This window comes from Xenopus tropicalis, chromosome 7 (assembly GCF_000004195.4).
Source record: "Xenopus tropicalis strain Nigerian chromosome 7, UCB_Xtro_10.0, whole genome shotgun sequence".
In the NCBI taxonomy this organism is placed as follows: domain Eukaryota; kingdom Metazoa; phylum Chordata; class Amphibia; order Anura; family Pipidae; genus Xenopus; species Xenopus tropicalis.
Window position 1 is genome coordinate 31,066,915 of NC_030683.2, and position 19,099 is coordinate 31,086,013.

The window sequence follows — 19,099 nt, forward strand, 5'->3', positions numbered from 1 at the left end:
TTCTTTACAGCTCAGCAAAGTTAGTCCTTTTTATGTTGATGTGACATAACCATGCAGTCAGCAGACGAAATATGAGAAACATCTTTGGACGGGGACTTACTCAACGCACAAAAATAAATATTAATTTCAGTACAAACACAGGAGATGGAAATTCATAAAGAAAAAAAAAAGGCTGATGTGTAACAGTTATTGATTTTCACACCAATGGGCCATGGTGCCAGATTCCGAAGTAAAAGGCAAAAAAGTCTTTCTTTTTTTTTTTTCACCCAAAAGCAGATTTATGTTACAAATCAGGTGTGAAATAGCATATGCCGTAAAAGTGAAAGTTTCCATGAAAGTTTTCCATACCGACAGAAATGAAGATATATAAAACTGCATGAGGTGCTTTTAATGAGGTGATAGAAATTTCTCCTCTTGCTTCTCTCTGTTTGTCATCTATTCAAAAGTAGGACTGTCCTCTCCAAATGGAACCAATGTTACCTACATTAGACTCCCCGGATCTTCATCCAGTTTTGCCCAAACTGGCACTGGAGGAACTGCAACCTAGGCCCTGCTGGAAATGATGGACAGTAACAATGGAATTTGGTAGGTAAGATTGGGTAATATAGAGGAGAATTAATTCTTCTGCATTGTGCTGTTGTCTACCTGAATCTGTACTGGGCTGTTTTACCCTTTAACATGCTGCTTTCATAAAATGAAATACCACAGTTGTGTGCCCTCTGCCTTTGCACACATTTCTAATTCATTCTAACTATCCATTCCGTGAGATGAATCTTTTGTTTGAGATTTTATACTAAAAATACTTTGTGCGGATGCCACTACTGCAGTAGGTGCCAGGTATTAAGTTCAAGGCTGCTTTGCACTGGACTGCACTCTGCATCTTGCATCAGGTTAAAAATCCAGCACAGCAAAGTGCAGAAGCCATTGCCACAGAAACTGCAGTAAGTGCATGGCTCATAACGGTGCATTTTTGGTCCCTTTAGTGCTCTTGCACTTGGGGTAATGGTAAACAAGGCCTTGCTTCTCCTTTATGTTACATTCTGCTTCAGTGTGTTAAAACTTGGGGAACCTTATCTTGTTATAGAACCTCCAGTACAAACATGTCTGCCAGGATCAGATGGAGATAATTGCATTACAGGTACATCATTCATCAAGTATAGAACAAAAAAATGGGTGCAGTTGTTTTGTTACACTATGCCCCACTGAAATTCCCTCAGGTGCAACTCTTTCTGCTCCTAGAGTGAAGCACAAACTGTTATACCTCTGTATGCAACCTGTAAGTCTTTGGTAGCAGTGCTCACAGGAGGGGAGGCAGTAGCGCTTCTGCACTTGTGCATGTACTATTGATAAGTTAAACAATTTGTGCAGAACCTACATTCAGGTCACAATGGCAGGCTTATGCCAGCCATAGCATTCACTTTCTGTTTCAGTCCTGTGTCTGAATACAGTTGAATAAAATGTTGCTTATTTAACCAAAGAGATTTACGTAATAACATGGGCAATCCTTAGTCTGGTTGAGAATCTCATAGCAACCAGTCAGGCTATTATTATTATAACTGCACTAGACTAGTAACAGCTAACTGCTTATTTGTTGCTAAGGGTCACTAGACTGGGGCTAAGTGAGCCCATGTTGCTCCCTAAGTGCCATTAAGACCTGTGCATAATGCTGCCAGAGCTATGGAAAAGACTATAAAGTCTATAAGTGACTGGAGGAGCAGCCATTGCTTCTCTGATGTGCATCCACCATGGTATGGTAAAAAAATTATACTTTCCTTTGAAGATGCAGAAGTCTGAGTCTCCTCGCTCTTTTGTTCCTTCCATCCTGGTTTTTTTTCTGTCTGGTTTTTAGTTTATGCTCATTCTTTGCCTTATTTCATGGAGTAATAAATCTACCTCAGAGGATTTTATTAGCAGCATCAATGTGGGGTTCTGTCCTCCGTGCTGTTCTCTGTAGGCATACCAAAGCATTTCGTAGTTTATTATTCACTATGCTGCTACTCACAAAACCTGAATAAAAGCTAACATGTCAAATATGATGAACTTGGAAGAGAAACATGTTTAATAAACACAATTTTTTAGGACAATGTTCTTGTAATACAGACTATCTCTGTTTCAACAATAATATTACAGATCCATTTAGAAATTGTATTTGCAATGTACAGTACTACTACTATCATGTACTATAACTATTGGCATTCACTGCTATAACTACTGCTGTCCTCTAATACTATAACTACTAGTGTCTCTGCTATGATTACTACCAACCACTGCTATAACTACTATGGTCCTCTACTATAACTACTGCTATCCTCTGTTATAATTACCAACCACTGCTATAACTACTTCTGTCCTCTACTATAATTACAGCTATCCTCTACTATAATTTTACCAACCACTGCTATAACTACTGTTCTTCTCTACTATAACTACTACTTTCCTCTACTATAATTCCAACCAACCACTGCTATAACTACTGCTGCCCCCTACTATTACTGCTGTTGTCCTCTACTATCATTTCTACCAACCACTGCTATAACTACAGTTATCCTCAGCTATAACAACTGCTATCCTCAACTATAATTTCTATCAACCACTGCTATAACTACTGCTCTCCTCTACTATAAATACTACTGTCCTCCACTATAATTTCTACCAACCACTGCTATAACTACAGTTATCCTCAACTATAACAACTGCTATCATCTACTATAATTTCCATCAACCACTGCTGTAACTACTGCTCTGCTCTACTATAACTACTACTGTCCTCTACTATAATTTCTATAAACCACTGCTATAACTACAGTTATCCTCAACTATAACAACAACTGCCATCCTCTATCTACTATAATTTCTACCAACCACTGCTAATTCTACCACTGTCCACTACTATTACTACTGCCATCCACTGCTATAAATACTGCCATACTGTGCTAATGCTGCTGCTGTCCTTTGCCATAACTACTGTCATTATCTGCTAAAACTAATATTGTCCCCCACTATAACTACTGCCATCCTTTACTCTAAATACTGTTGTCCTCTAGAACTACTACCAATGCAGTTTTAGCAATGAAATAGAAACTGTGCGTTTAGGCAGTACTTTGCCGTGCATAGCAACCCCCTGGCAACTTTAGGAGTTCAAGAGCATGTGTGTTTTAGGGCATTTCTATTTTGGAAGGTGCAACTGTGGGGATTGGAGGGAAATACAATCATTACTGTATACAATACATTAACATTACTGTATACAATACATGATATAATTAGAGAGTAAATTAGAAGTTTGGTAGCATCCTGTTTAGGCAAGTTAAATGTAAGGTAGTGCTGGGACATCCACATAGAAAAAGCTGACAAACAGAGACATGAATTAAGACCTATGGGTTGAGATTAGAAAAGAAGAGATAAATCTGAGTTATTAAGAGCATAGAGAGGTATTGGAAACTAAATTACCTGGTAGGCCAAGCTGGAAATTATACAAAAGTGGACTTAGGACAGAGTCTTGAGAAACCCAAAGATATAGAGGTAAGGGAGATTGCTCAACCTGTGTCCCAGTGGACCAATGACATCCCCACTGACACTGATTCTGATATTCTTGCTATAACTTTTCTTTATGTGTGTGCAACATTTTTTAGAATGAAGCAGTAAAGTATAATAATGCCCAGAGTTTAAAACTGTTTTATTAGCTGATACAGAAGACTTAATAATACCCTAAGATTTTATTTTAAGACCACAAATGAGTTACTCATTGTGCATTTAACCTTGGTGAATTATTGCTTACTATGGAAACATTTGCTACCGTTACTTTATTTGGACTGCCTCTGAACTTTTACCACAAATTCCCTGCTGCATAGGAGCCATCTACGATAGTTATAAATTCTCAGCACTAACCCTACAATCCTATAATTCTAGATGCTGATCTGAAAACCCTTGAAGAAAACCCTGAACATTAATTCTGCATCCTTTTTGGGTTACTAGTTTCCACCACTGTTTGTGCACTTCTCATCAGAACAGAAAGAAGGGCACTGGAAAGGCAGGAAAAGGACCTCCATCGGATGTCCAAGAATGTTCAAACTGTAATCCACTATCTCACAGCTCCCCCTGACAAGCTTTTGACTGCAAGTCAAGAACAGCTTGAAAGACTCAGGTTAGACATCCCTGATATTTATCCTTCAAATCTGGGAAGAGCTGGAGCAGTTTGGTCCAAACTATCAGTATCAGTAGAGAGATGTAGAAAGCTTTTGAGTTCTTATTTGTTTCCAAAAGGTGTAGTACTAAATATTAAGTCTAGGGCAGGGGTAGGGAACCTATGGCTCGGGAGCCAGATGTGGCTCTTTTGATGGCTGCATCTGGCTCTCTGCCAAATCTTTAATAAAAAAAATAACGCCTGGCGTGGCCTGCGCTTGGTGGATAGAAGACGTGTTCTAAGCCTTAGAACACGTCTTCTATCCGCCGAGCGCAGGCCACGCCCTTCTCGGCATCGCATCCGGCATCCTTGGCACCCACCCTACCTTGCCCCTGCACTCTGTGGATAGAAGACCTGTTCTAAGCCTTAGAACACGTCTTCTATTCGCCGAGTGCAGGCCACACCCTCCTCTACATCGCATCCGGCATCCTTGGGACCCACCCTACTTTGCCCCACAGTATCCACGGCCAAACATATTGTATGGCTCTCACGGAATTACATTTTAAAATATGTGGTGTTTATGGCTCTCTCAGCCAAAAAGGTTCCCGACCCCTGGTCTAGGGTGATGATAATATAGTTAATAGAATTCAGTAGCACATCACTAATCTTAGAGATGTGTAGATGGGCAACATTCCTGGCCCCACTGGGCCCTTTATCAAGCCCTTCATACAATGTCCATTTAAAGTCTGAATGTAGGGCATGGTTACTACATTTGGAATTTCAATGGTCATTACATATTGCATTAATAAAACATCAGTTACCTGAGCTTATGAAATGATTCACAATATACTGTGTATATGGAATATAAAAACAAGGCTGAAATCCAATATGTGCAGCTGGGACTCCCCACCCCCTGAAACGCATTTTGTGCACCAGATTGGATCTCATGTGAGGTTCTGAAGTGCCCAGAGTGGGTGGAGGGGTAATTCCACCACTACTGAAATCAGTGCAGTTTGCACCACAATTTACTAATCCACCATGTGCCATCATGACAGAGAATCCTCATTTTTCTGCTTGATAATCTCCAACGACCACTAAGCTTACCTTTCAACGGCAGCCCAGAGCACAGTGAGCATGGGCAGTGTCACTGACACTCCTAGCAAAATCCAAGGTGGTGGCTCCTGGGCAATATATACATTGCATAATTATGGTGCGCTGGCATTAATTTAAGGTATCTCTTTATACAGGTTATAAGAACATCTAATAAACTTTCCTTGCTATGAATTATGCCATTTATGGCAAGGCAGACTGCAACCCTCTAGACTGCTAGGCCCCACCCTCTTCCTGTCTCTTGTCTACACAATAGGTAAGTCTGTGTGCGGTGCTAAAGAATCTTGTGGTCAGAGAGACAGTTACTAAGGGAAAGCTACAACTTTAAACTGACACAGTAAAAGATAATCTATATTAGGGATGCACCAAATCCACTATTTTCGGATTTGGGCAAACAACAAATCCTTCATAAAAGATTTGGCCAAATACCGAACCGAATCCTAATTTGCATATGCACGTTAGTATAAGAAAGGGTTAAAGAGAACTGCTGTGCACAGCACGGGATGAAAAATGTTCAACCATGTTTATGTGACAAAAAGTCAGTTGATTTTAAGGATTCAGATTCAGTTCGGCCAGAGGCATGAATTTGTCTGAATCCTGCTAATAAAAGGGCCGAATCCTAAACCGAATCCTGGATTCAGTGCATTTCTAATCTATTATCCCCTTATAATATAACCCCCCAAAAAATAAGTTTAGTGCCCCTTTACATTGCCTGTTCCCAGAACACGTTATAAAGCCAGTGTATCATCTATTAACCTATGGTACTTCAGAGTGGGTGAACTGACTTGACCCACTAAGTGTCTGCAATGTAATGTGTGTTTTCCCTCGGCCTAACCTTTCAGCCTAGTCAGCCCATGTCCGTGCGTGTGTGTTAGTCTGTTGTTCGCTCTTCTATCAGGTTGACTTGAGACACTGGCGATATCACTTCCCACCACTTGGCGAATCTGCGTTTTTAAGGGAATTGTTTTGTCTATCTCCAACTCTTGCTTTCTCCCTCTTCCAACCCTTGGATGTCAGCCATCGGTCACTCTGGTGACAGACTTGTAACCTTTTTATTTTGTTTTTGATATCCCCCTTTCAGTGCCACACTGAGTGTTTTTTACCTTTTCCAGTCAAAACAGCAGCCCAGCAGGGGACAAAGACCACTGTCTCTTTTGAAGCACTGTCATTACAATGAAGATTACTTGGTGGTCCTTTTTTCTAAAAAAAAAAAAAAAGCAGCAAACTTATTATTCAGGGCTGCATATAAGCGTTGTGCGGTTCTTTCTACAGGAAAGAAAAGAATATCTTAAAATTACTGGAAAAAAATACTTTTTTTTTTTGGTTTCCGACTTTAAACACAGATTCTAAGAATGGCCATGTAGTGCCTGGAATCAGTAAAGGGCATTATCATTTGGAACTCTCTGCATGTTTTTTTAGGTAACCTTATGAAATTAGGACTTTTGCCAGCACTGTCTGATTTGTAATGTACCTTGTACGGCATAAGGCAAAACAAGTTGGAAATATGAGCTGCGTTTCATATGGATGTCTGTTTTGGGATGAATGAAGTGTGTGTGAGAGAGGGTAGAAGTTGAAGAAAAAAATGAAGAAAAGTAAGTGCAGGAGCGAATGGGAAAGAAAGGAAAAGCTGCTTGTTTACTAAGTTTACAGGTTATAGACTGCGGATGTTGTTCCACCTTAACCCATTTAAACCCAAAAATAAAATTTTGCATAATGAAAAAAAAATTGTCATTCTCAATCGATTTTCCCAATATAACTGTATTTTATTTACAAGGCTTTAAAGTTATTTGTGAATGTAACTTCTATTAAAAGCAGTTTTTGTCTGCCCCTTTCTATTTTTGCTCTGCTGGTTCTGACTTTTACATTAGAGGCCAGCTGATTAACAGAACTGGATTTCAAGCAGAGCCAGGCCAAAGTCTTCTGGCACCCACGTCACTGACCCCTGGCTCACCACCTTCCCCACCTGTTGACTGTTGGTGCAGTACTGTATGTGCAGGGCTGGAGCTAAAGAAGGTGGCAGACTTACGTGCCTAGAGTCCTAGTGCTCCCCCACCATTGTGCCCTAAGCACGTGCCTCTGCTGCCTCCCCCCAGCTCCAGCCTCCAAACAAAACCAGCAGAAAAATAATTTTTTCAATTGCAGATTTTACAAGTTTAAAACCACTAAATATTTGTAATAAATGTATATTGGAAAGTTACATTATCATGGTTTGGTTTACACCCTCTTTAAAATATCTGAAATTACAAGTGGTACTCTTTAGAGTGGCGGGGAAACAATGTCCCTTTGTCCTTCTTGTCCTGGTAGGCTGAATCCTACAGTATAAAGCACAGCAGTAGGCGAGGGGCACAAAACAAATGTGTTTCCTTTAGTGGTCTAATCCATTTTAATCAATGACATCTACATCTGCACAATGTCAAACTGCTGCACCGAAAGTCTAAAGCTCTGGGACTGCAGGTAGCAAGACTGTTCTTCTTTCTGCTATCCTGTAATTACTGCATGATGGCAATGCCAGATTGGAACAGAATAAGGTGCAAGGGTAGAAGCTTTGATACCCGGTCTGGGGCAGCAGTGACTTGCTGAGGTCAGTTACTACCTACTTAATGGCTAATAATAAAGTCCTGGGGTATCTATGGTGTCATCCTGTAGAGGACAATAATATAAAATTATAACCATTGTACAAACAAATATAAAACTAAGGGGGCTTACAGAATCTATAGCAGCCAGGATATCTTTAATTAATATAATTGTACCAGATCAGTAAAAGTCAACTGCTGATTTATTTCTATGGTCATTATACTGAGGCCAGCTTCATTCATTTTACTGCACAACCTCTTGCACTATAACACAATAGAGACATCCAAATCCAGAGGATATTTATTTACCCATGGTACTGCATAACTCCTCAATATTCCTTAACATTAGAGGGTACTATCATCCAGGCTAAATGGTATCCTTTTTACTGCATGACCCTCCAAAACTTAAAAGCCTTAAAGGCTTCCTTAACATGGGGCAGACTTATTATTAAAAAGTATTATTAAAAAATATTATTAAAAAATACAGCCATAGGGGCATATTCATGAAAACGCGAGTTCGAATCCCGAATGGGATCTGAAGATCGCAAATATCACGAATATGCTTACGAAAAAATCGTATTAGTCATGAAAATATCGTATTGGCGATCCGAAAATCACAAAATTTACATGTTGAACGTTCGTAAAATGCAGGAAAACCTTTCCGACTTTGATCCGTCTGCATGATTATGGAAGCCTCCAATAGGAATCAATGGCACTCTGCAGCTCCAACCTGGCCCAAGGAAAGTCTCCCATAGGACTCAATGGCACTCTGCAGCTCCAACCCGGCCCAAGGAAAGTCTCCCATAGGGCTCAATGGCACTCTGCAGCTCCAACCTGGTCCAAGGAAAGTCTCCCATAGGGCTCAATGGCACTCTGCAGCTCCAACCTGGCCCAAGGAAAGTCTCCCATAGGGCTCAATGGCACTCTGCAGCTCCAACCTGGCCCAAGGAAAGCCTCCCATAGGGCTCAATGGCACTCTGCAGCTCCAACCTGGCCCAAGGAAAGTCTCCCATAGGGCTCAATGGCACTCTGCAGCTCCAACCTGGCCCAAGGAAAGTCTCCCAAAGGGCTCAATGGCACTCTGCAGCTCCAACCCGGCCCAAGGAAAGCCTCCCATAGGGCTCAATGGCACTCTGCAGCTCCAACCCGGCCCAAGGAAAGTCTCCCATAGGGCTCAATGGCACTCTGCAGCTCCAACCCGGCCCAAGGAAAGTCTCCCATAGGGCTCAATGGCACTCTGCAGCTCCAACCCGGCCCAAGGAAAGCCTCCCATAGGGCTCAATGGCACTCTGCAGCTCCAACCCGGCCCAAGGAAAGCCTCCCATAGGGCTCAATGGCACTCTGCAGCTCCAACCCGGCCCAAGGAAAGTCTCCCATAGGGCTCAATGGCACTCTGCAGCTCCAACCCGGCCCAAGGAAAGCCTCCCATAGGGCTCAATGGCACTCTGCAGCTCCAACCTGGCCCAAGGAAAGTCTCCCATAGGGCTCAATGGCACTCTGCAGCTCCAACCCGGCCCAAGGAAAGCCTCCCATAGGGCTCAATGGCACTCTGCAGCTCCAACCCGGCCCAAGGAAAGTCTCCCATAGGGCTCAATGGCACTCTGCAGCTCCAACCCGGCCCAAGGAAAGTCTCCCATAGGGCTCAATGGCACTCTGCAGCTCCAACCTGGCCCAAGGAAAGTCACGATAACAAAGCTTGAATGAATCCGAAACTTTCGTACTCGGCGCGACAATACAATTTTGCTGTGCAAATTTTGTCACAAAGTACGAAAAAGTCGGTACGAAATTGTCGCAAAAAAATACGCTCATTACGAAAAAAACGCATTCTGATGCATTTGGATCGTTCTTGGATTAGTAAATGCGCCCCATAGTGTATATATATATATATATATACATATATATACACTGCATATATATATATATATACAGTATATATACAGTGTCTTTATCAGGGTCCGCAAGAAGGTAAAATATCTAAAAGGCTCTCACTGCCATGACATTGATAATTTCAATTATAATAAAATGGGGATTGACAATGTTATGGGCATGTCTCAGCTAGGGTCTCAGTGAGGGTGTCTCACCTTTTGTTATCCCTGGGGCATTTTGTTTGACGTAAGAAAAAAGTTAGTCATGGTAATAGGCAGAAGCCAGCAAGCCCATTGGCCAGCCAATTTAGTAATGGCACCACATGCAGGCGCCTATTTATCAGATGCACAGCTTCATGCAACCAACTTGATCAGACTGATTATCTCAAAATCTCCATCTTCAGTTAGGCAATAAATAAAAAAAGCTGAGAGAACTCATACAATGCGTTTTCAAGAATTCCATATTAGATCTAGCCTTTTTATTAGTGTTATTGTCAGTGATAGAAAAAGACAATGTAGATATAAGCAATGCAGCCAACAGAAACAGCCAGAGTCAATGGGGGGGGGGGGGGCACCATGTTTGGAATCTATTTGGCTTCAGCTCTCCATCATATATATATACAGTGGTGTGAAAAACTATTTGCCCCCTTCCTGATTTCTTATTCTTTTGCATGTTTGTCACACTTAAATGTTTCTGCTCATCAAAAACCGTTAACTATTAGTCAAAGATAACATAATTGAACACAAAATGCAGTTTTTAAATGAAGGTTTACGTTATTAAGGGAGAAAAAAAACTCCAAATCTACATGGCCCTGTGTGAAAAAGTGATTGCCCCCCTTGTTCAATTTCTGTAGTCACCCCCAGGCCTGATTACTGCCACACCTGTTTCAATCAAGAAATCACTTAAATAGGAGCTACCTGACACAGAGAAGTAGACCAAAAGCACCTCAAAAGCTAGACATCATGCCAAGATCCAAAGAAATTCAGGAACAAATGAGAACAAAAGTAATTGAGATCTATCAGTCTGGTAAAGGTTATAAAGCCATTTCTAAAGCTTTGGGACTCCAGCGAACCACAGTGAGAGCCATTATCCACAAATGGCAAAAACATGGAACAGTGGTGAACCTTCCCAGGACTGGCCGGCCGACCAAAATTACCCCAAGAGCGCAGAGACAACTCATCCGAGAGGCCACAAAAGACCCCAGGACAACATCTAAATAACTGCAGGCCTCACTTGCCTCAATTAAGGTCAGTGTTCACGACTCCACCATAAGAAAGAGACTGGGCAAAAACGGCCTGCATGGCAGATTTCCAAGGCGCAAACCACTTTTAAGCAAAAAGAACATTATGGCTCGTCTCAATTTTGCTAAAAAACATCTCAATGATTGCCAAGACTTTTGGGAAAATACCTCGTGGACCGACGAGACAAAAGTTGAACTTTTTGGAAGGTGCGTGTCCCGTTACATCTGGCGTAAAAGTAACACAGCATTTCAGAAAAAGAACATCATACCAACAGTAAAATATGGTGGTGGTAGTGTGATGGTCTGGGGTTGTTTTGCTGCTTCAGGACCTGGAAGGCTTGCTGTGATAGATGGAACCATGAATTCTACTGTCTACCAAAAAATCCTGAAGGAGAATGTCCGGCCATCTGTTCGACAACTCAAGCTGAAGCGATCTTGGGTGCTGCAGCAGGACAATGACCCAAAACACACCAGCAAATCCACCTCTGAATGGCTGAAGAAAAACAAAATGAAGACTTTGGAGTGGCCTAGTCAAAGTCCTGACCTGAATCCTATTGAGATGTTGTGGCATGACCTTAAAAAGGCGGTTCATGCTAGAAAACCCTCAAATAAAGCTGAATTACAACAATTCTGCAAAGATGAGTGGGCCAAAATTCCTCCAGAGCGCTGTAAAAGACTCGTTGCAAGTTATCGCAAACGCTTGATTGCAGTTATTGCTGCTAAGGGTGGCCCAACCAGTTATTAGGTTCAGGGGGCAATTACTTTTTCACACAGGGCCATGTAGGTTTGGATTTTTTTTCTCCCTAAATAATAAAAACCCTCATTTAAAAACTGCATTTTGTGTTTACTTGTGTTATCTTTGACTAATAGTTAAATGTGTTTGATGATCAGAAACATTTTGTGTGACAAACATGCAAAAGAATAAGAAATCAGGAAGGGGGCAAATAGTTTTTCACACCACTGTATACACATACACCGTGTAAGTGAGCATCAAATATTATTATACAGAAGAGCTATACAAAAAGTGTCACTCAAGCTATTGTAGTACTGTCAGCATCCCCTGCCACCAGTCAGGGAATTTAAGGTTTTGTAGTCCTTGAATATATGTAATATGGGTTTGTAACATTTTTCATACAGTCTCTGTGTTTTCAAAAAAAACTGCCAGTCATGTCCATCACTTGGGTCCAACAACAACATAACCTCCTTCAAGTCATCTAAATTACAGATAGTCCTGTTCATCTGTAGACTTGGGTCCAAGAACTACATGACTCCACAATTCCTGCAATAATATGCATAGGCACTGGTACAAAACACTCCCCATTTAGCTGGAGATGCCACCTGTCTACTCAATCTGCCAGTTTTGGTTAGCTTCCAAAATGTAATTTTTTTTTTAGTATTCCCTAAAAGGTTGTAGCTATAAAATGCACACATTTCATGTTAAAGTATCATCTATTCTGGATCTGGCATTCTAATATCAGGTATAGGGTTTACTGGAGGCCATGGGTTTACTTGGAAGGGTTGAACTTGATGGACTCTGGTCTTTTTTCAACCCTATGTAACTATATATGTAGCTTGTAGGATGTTCAGCTGGTGCATCACTCAGGTCCTTTGGCCTGAAGTCGGACAGATCTCGATTGGGCAGGTTTGATTTTTGGTCGAATCGGGGACCACATTGGCTTGTTGATTCGGTCCCCGAACCGACGGGCGCCCATACCCACCATTCTGATTTGATCATTTGGCCCCAGGGCAACCTCACCAAGTGGCCAGATCTTGGCTTGCATGGCCACCTTTAGAGCAGATCCGCTTATCTCAAACTGCAGGCAGAGAGAAGCCGAGCAAATGGTCCGTGTGAGCGAAGCCTAAATGACACGCAGGTGAGGGGACATCTGAAGCCTAAAAAGTGCAAAAAAAATGGTAATAATATGGAATTTGTTCCCAGAATCCCTTTGGTCTAGGAGCTGGCCTCTCTTCTTCTAGTGACTGGCAAGCGTAACTAGTTGCATTCAGCTTCAGGCCATATTTTTAGGTAATACTTGTACAGATGTTACCAATATTGCTATAATACAGTTATTCCAACTGCCCACAATAGGAAGCAATTTCCCAGATTTCCAAAATCCATGTCACCACTACGTACATTTCCCACATAAAAGTCACAGTAACAAAACACAGACATAGCTCCTGGTGTGACGTTAGCCTAAATACATATATTTTCCTATCCAGTCTCACTCTGAACTGGTGTCCTACAGAGCCGAGCAATAAAAGGGCAATTATAACTCATGACTATCTGACACAAAATCCCATTATATTATCTATGTTAATGGCATGAATGAGAAAACAGTAGCCGGGAAGCTTAGGTGACAATGTTTGTACAAGTAATGCCGAGATAAACTCATTGTGGAAATTTGTATGGAAGTGTGCATCACTCATGGGCAACCTGTCGAGATTTGTCCAACTAAGAATGCAAGCTCTTCTAAACAGGGCTCTTTGCATTGGTTATAAGTTGTATTTGTGAATGGAACCTGTATATTCACTGTATACATCCATTTATTGTACTTGTTAATAATAATAATTCCCAGATCCTTAGCTGCTTGGCTGAGTTGTCAAGTGTGTTTATTCACAAAGCTCAAAAAACGTAATGGGACCAAACTGAAACATTCACACACTGCTTATCTGTCTTTACTACTAATCCCTTTTTACACAGACGCATTTACATCCGAAGAAACTGGATTTTTTCCTGTTATAAATTTCCATCTTACATCATGCTTATGATGCTGCAGTATTTTTAAGATTCATAGCATAGGATTAGAAGGAGTAAATGCAAGATATTGAGAAATCTAAATGATTTTTACACTTCTATTATTGTTGCCTTGATGGAAGCAATAAGTATAATTATTTGCCTACTATAACCGATATGCCTATGATTAAGGGCGGAAGTGACCGAAACGCGCCAGGTGTCTGATGCTGCTGCCTGCTGCTGCAGGGACCTCAATTTTCTCTTTTCATACTGATATGGCTTGGAGCGCCTAGAGGGGATCACACCCAATTTTTTAATTAGGACACCCTCTAACATGCTGCATTTCCACATGGTGAGTCTGAGCAGCTTTGACTTTTCCTGCCTGTACCTTCAATAAGTAGTAATTATTAAGATGTTTTTTCCCAGTCTTAAGCCTTATTGTCCTAGTGGTGAATTTACTAAAGGGCAGATTTATTATAGATAAAATTGGGGAATTCAAAAGGATTTCAATAGTCTGATGTATTTTGAGATTTATCACAAGTTTCCTGACATTTAGGAAAGTTTAAAAAGAATCAACACATTTAGTAAATCACTGTAATTCTGTGATAAGGAACAGAATATACAGTGAAGAGCTAGCACTCTAATACTGATGTCATTAATAAAATGCAGAGAGAAGAGCTAGCACTCTAATACTGATGTCATTAATAAAATGCAGAGAGAAGAGCAAGCACTCTAATACTGATGTCATTAATAAAATGCAGAGAGAAGAGCTAGCACTCTAATACTGATGTCATTAATAAAATGCAGAGAGAAGAGCAAGCACTCTAATACTGATGTCATTAATAAAATGCAGAGAGAAGAGCTAGCACTCTAATACTGATGTCATTAATAAAATGCAGAGAGAAGAGCTAGCACTCTAATACTGATGTCATTAATAAAATGCAGAGAGAAGAGCTAGCACTGTAATACTGATGTCATTAATAAAATGCAGAGAGAAGAGCAAGCACTCTAATACTGATGTCATTAATAAAATGCAGAGAGAAGAGCTAGCACTCTAATACTGATGTCATTAATAAAATGCAGAGAGAAGAGCTAGCACTCTAATACTGATGTCATTAATAAAATGCAGAGAGAAGAGCTAGCACTCTAATACTGATGTCATTAATAAAATGCAGAGAGAAGAGCTAGCACTCTAATACTGATGTCATTAATAAAATGCAGAGAGAAGAGCTAGCACTCTAATACTGATGTCATTAATAAAATACAGAGAGAAGAGCAAGCACTCTAATACTGATGTCATTAATAAATGCAGAGAGAAGAGCAAGCACTCTAATACTGATGTCATTAATAAAATGCAGAGAGAAGAGCAAGCACTCTAATACTGATGTCATTAATAAATGCAGAGAGAAGAGCAAGCACTCTAATACTGATGTCATTAATAAAATGCAGAGAGAAGAGCAAGCACTCTAATACCAAGGTAAGAAATAAAATACTAAGAGAGGAACTAGTACTTTAAAATAAGTGACAGAATAAAATACAGAGAGACTAAGGAATGAAGGGGCTGATTTACTAATAGGGACTGTAGTGAATTGCCCAGAGCATTTACCCATAGCGACAAATAGGCAATTGCTTTAATTTTTGTCGCCATGTCTGACATTTAATTGATCAGCTTTTAATCATTATAAACATTTTTGTGTAAGATAGCAACAAATAGCATTATACAGAAGTGAGATCGGAGTGGAACTACTACTTTCAGCATCCTCTGCTTGGAAAGTCTGGGTGTTAAGGAATAAAATACAAAGAGACAAGCTACCTCTCTAATACTGAGGTTAAGAATAACATATAGAAGAGCTAGCTACCTCATTCTGAGCTAAGAAATAATTTCCTCTAGTTAGCTTACTACAATTTAGAAACTGAACACAAATTTTTGAATGGTTGGAAGTAACTGCACTTATATAGCACCTATGTTGGTACCACTTTACTAAGCATGGAAGAGCAGGAGTCTGAGGAAGCATAGGGTTTACAGAATGCATATATATATATATATATATATATATATAAATTATTTCATATAATAGTTATATAATAGTTGCTGCAACCTTTTCACCAATGAGCGTTCAATGTTTTCTTATTTTATACATTTGGTCTTTAAGGGTTACAGAGGTGCTTTTGTGCAACCTGTTTCTCATGGAGTTGACAACGCTTCTGTCACTCATAGTCCTGCTCCCAGGAAGTTCAGGTCAGATACAGGTATTTTGGTGTCTCAGTCATTCAGCTATAATTCCAAAGATTTCTATGATAGCATATACATATTCCCCACAAATCTCACCCTAACTGACCTTCTAGCTGGGCTTTCCGGTGTATTGAGGAAAGCCAACTGCAATTCACCCTAACTGGCCTCCAGGCTAAGCCCCTGCCACAGTTCCATGGCTGCCCAGGGGGCCTGCCCCACAGTTTGGGAACTACTGCCTTAAAGTCACTCGACTCACTGAATTCAACAATTCCTCGTTCACAATAATTGTTTAAAACTTGAACATGCATATTTACTACAGTATCTGGACAAGTCTTTGGGGAGGATTCAGTATTAGGGTGAATTTAAAAAGAAAAACATGAATTTGGTGCATCCCTATATATCTTAAAAAAATCCCAAGAACATGTAAGATGGGCTGAAAAACAGAATAGGTGTACAGATCTTGTGCTATTTTACATGTCAAGACTTTGATTTACTCTTTACTGACCCTTTTATTATACACGTCTTTCTCTGTATTGACGAGATTCCATTAATACATTAGCACTGTTTATTTGCCACATGTTATTTGCACCCCAGTGTCTCTCAACAAACCCCAGGTATCTGTCAGCAGTCAGTGGATCTCTCAGCACTACAGTGTATTTCTCATCTGTCTATCAACCGCCCCCTGTGGAAGTGAAGAGGGAGGGTTAGCAGACTGGAAGGGTGGTATAAGCAGCTTTTTGGTCTGACAAAGGCAAAACCAGGACAAACTGGGTGAACGGGATGCAACTTTAGATTGTCAGCCCAGAGGAACAGAGACCGTTTCTCCCTATATTTGTTTGTAGCACAAGGGCAGGTGCAGAAAGAATCCATGATTTGCTCCTTTATATGCATGTTGTGGGCATGCCCTCCCTTTGCTCTGAGACATAAATGATGTCATAGCTCCCTACGGTGAATTGTAAAAAGAATTCTTTCAGCACCCCCATAGTGACTGAGATTTCTGTACATAGCTACAACAACAATTGTGCACTTACTTTCCCCCTTGATATTTGCTCCTTCATACTTAGTTAGTGCCATATACATGTGCTTAAAACCAGGACCCAATCGACTTTCAGACTATGCTCTTCATCAGGGATCAACATTGGGGAGCTAGCACATGGATGTGACTCTAGACATGGTAGCCACCAACTCTTCTGCACAGTTCTGCTTTGTTGGACCAGGGAGCAACCCTTTATGGGGGGGGGGGCTCATTTTTATAAAACAAAGGGCTGAGGGTGGGTTTTGTTTTGTTTTTTAAGCTGGTCATACTGCCTGATCATGTATGCATACATGAGAAACCGGGGTCATTTATACTGGCTATCCTGACTTTGAATCTTCATGGATTATTGGTCCAGACAGAAAAGTTCAATCAGTCAGCTGAAAGTGAAGATGAGCTACAACTCTGTGACTCCTCTTCTCTTCCTGCTGTTCCAGTGGACAGTAAGCCCAAACAAACAGAATAGAAAGATGGCCATACATGTGCTTGGACCCACAGGCCAGTCTACCGTGCTTGGTTATCATGTGGCTCAAGGCACTTTAAGCACATTTTCCATTTATGGGTCCAAATTAAGATGTGGGTGGGTTTTATATAATTACATAAGGCCGTTGTTGAAATGTTATAAACATTCACTTTCTCTCTGTGTACCCACCTTTTCTGGTGTAACAGCCTGGGGTGCATCCCATAATATCACATGTATGCCCAAGTTGGTCCATGACTTGGCCTATGCATCTCCTCTGCTATGCTCAACTGAAGTCAGTAATAAATGGAGGGGACAGACAGGGAACTCATATGCAGTCCTGCAACACAAAATATTTTACATGTACAGTGTCTTCATTAAGGTTTAGTTGCCCGTAAGGAAAATGACAGTATTGATAATGGCAAAAGAGAATAAGCAGACTTGAAAATGAACTAATCAATATAATTAAACAAGAGCACAAATCATCTCCATATACCCATACTGAGCCGTACATCATCCTCTCTATAAGTGAGAAGCCAGTAAGGTCGGTAGGAGGTCACAGAGAAAGGCAACACTTCAATGGAACATAACAGACCCCCTGAGACTCCTTGCTAGAGAGTCTTGCACTACCCTCCAGACAGTGATGGATGGCATTAATGACTAATAATGGACATCAATGCTATCCTTATTTCAGGTACGTTAATCCATTCCAATAGTTTTTTGTAGGTATTTCACAGAAAGCTTTGGAAAAACAAGGTTTTCGGCTAACAGTGCACAGCTGGTTGGCTAAGGATTTTGAAAGCTCTAGTTTAAAAACGAGTCATGGTTTGCCATCTCTGGGGCATTGGCTTGACATATTTATGATTTATGCCAGTTTGTTCAGTCAGTCTTCCAGGCAGGGGACAGGTGGGAAATATCTCACACACTTGGTTGGGCATTTTTGGTTAGATATACTAAACTGAGATGACTAGGCCATTGCCATCTGGATTAATGGATGCTCTTGTGGTTGGTCAAATTCTACAAAGAGAATTATGGGTGATGTGTGGTCCTTTCCATTTCATGCTAAACTACTGGGAGATCTATGAGGCCCCATTACTGTTCAGTCAGTCACAAAGTTCTCAAATGTCCAAGTGGACCAGGTGGAATTTTGTCGGTAGCCATACCTAAATACGAGGGCACTCAATAAACAGCTGTTGCAAATGATTACTAATTGGAAGAACCATTGCATGGGGTCCCCACTTTGAATACGGGTTGTCCAATGCAGATGAAAGTAACGACTGACCCTTTTGCACCCTATGTGGGGAATGGGCCATTGCTGTTGAAACATTTAAGAAATTAGGGCAAATGATGACACTTGGCAAAGAACTAAATAACATGCAGGAGATTTTCTGGTACCTCTGCCAGTTTGCTCACTCTTGCTCTCTCCTAACTGCCAGTGGGCTTCAGATTATGTTGTTGTTAGTCACAACCATAAATTGAGCACAAAACTAGTTGTATTACCTCCCTACCTACCTACCTGGAATACTCTAATCAGAATTGATCTCCAAAGGTCTCCAAATAATGATAAAGGCAAACAACAGATGGGAGAGTTTATATCAGCTCCCAATTTAATATACCACATTGTCCCTCAAAGCCTGCATTTACTAGAAACTTAACATTGCATTTTGTCACAGTTCTTGAGTTTAGACAAAAGGTATAAAAGTAAAATGGAACCATATAAACTTGTTTTT

The 19,099-nt window shown here is 40.7% G+C and overlaps 1 long non-coding RNA gene across 1 annotated transcript; it reads right to left on the minus strand.

Moving 5' to 3' along the window:
• Positions 1–1,861: 1,861 nt before the first annotated feature.
• Positions 1,862–17,711, minus strand: LOC108648210. Its single transcript, XR_001924973.2, has 3 exons — positions 17,562–17,711; positions 6,334–6,430; positions 1,862–1,948 (listed from the first exon to the last, which is right to left on the minus strand). It is a non-coding gene; the product is annotated as an uncharacterized LOC108648210 (long non-coding RNA).
• Positions 17,712–19,099: the final 1,388 nt, after the last annotated feature.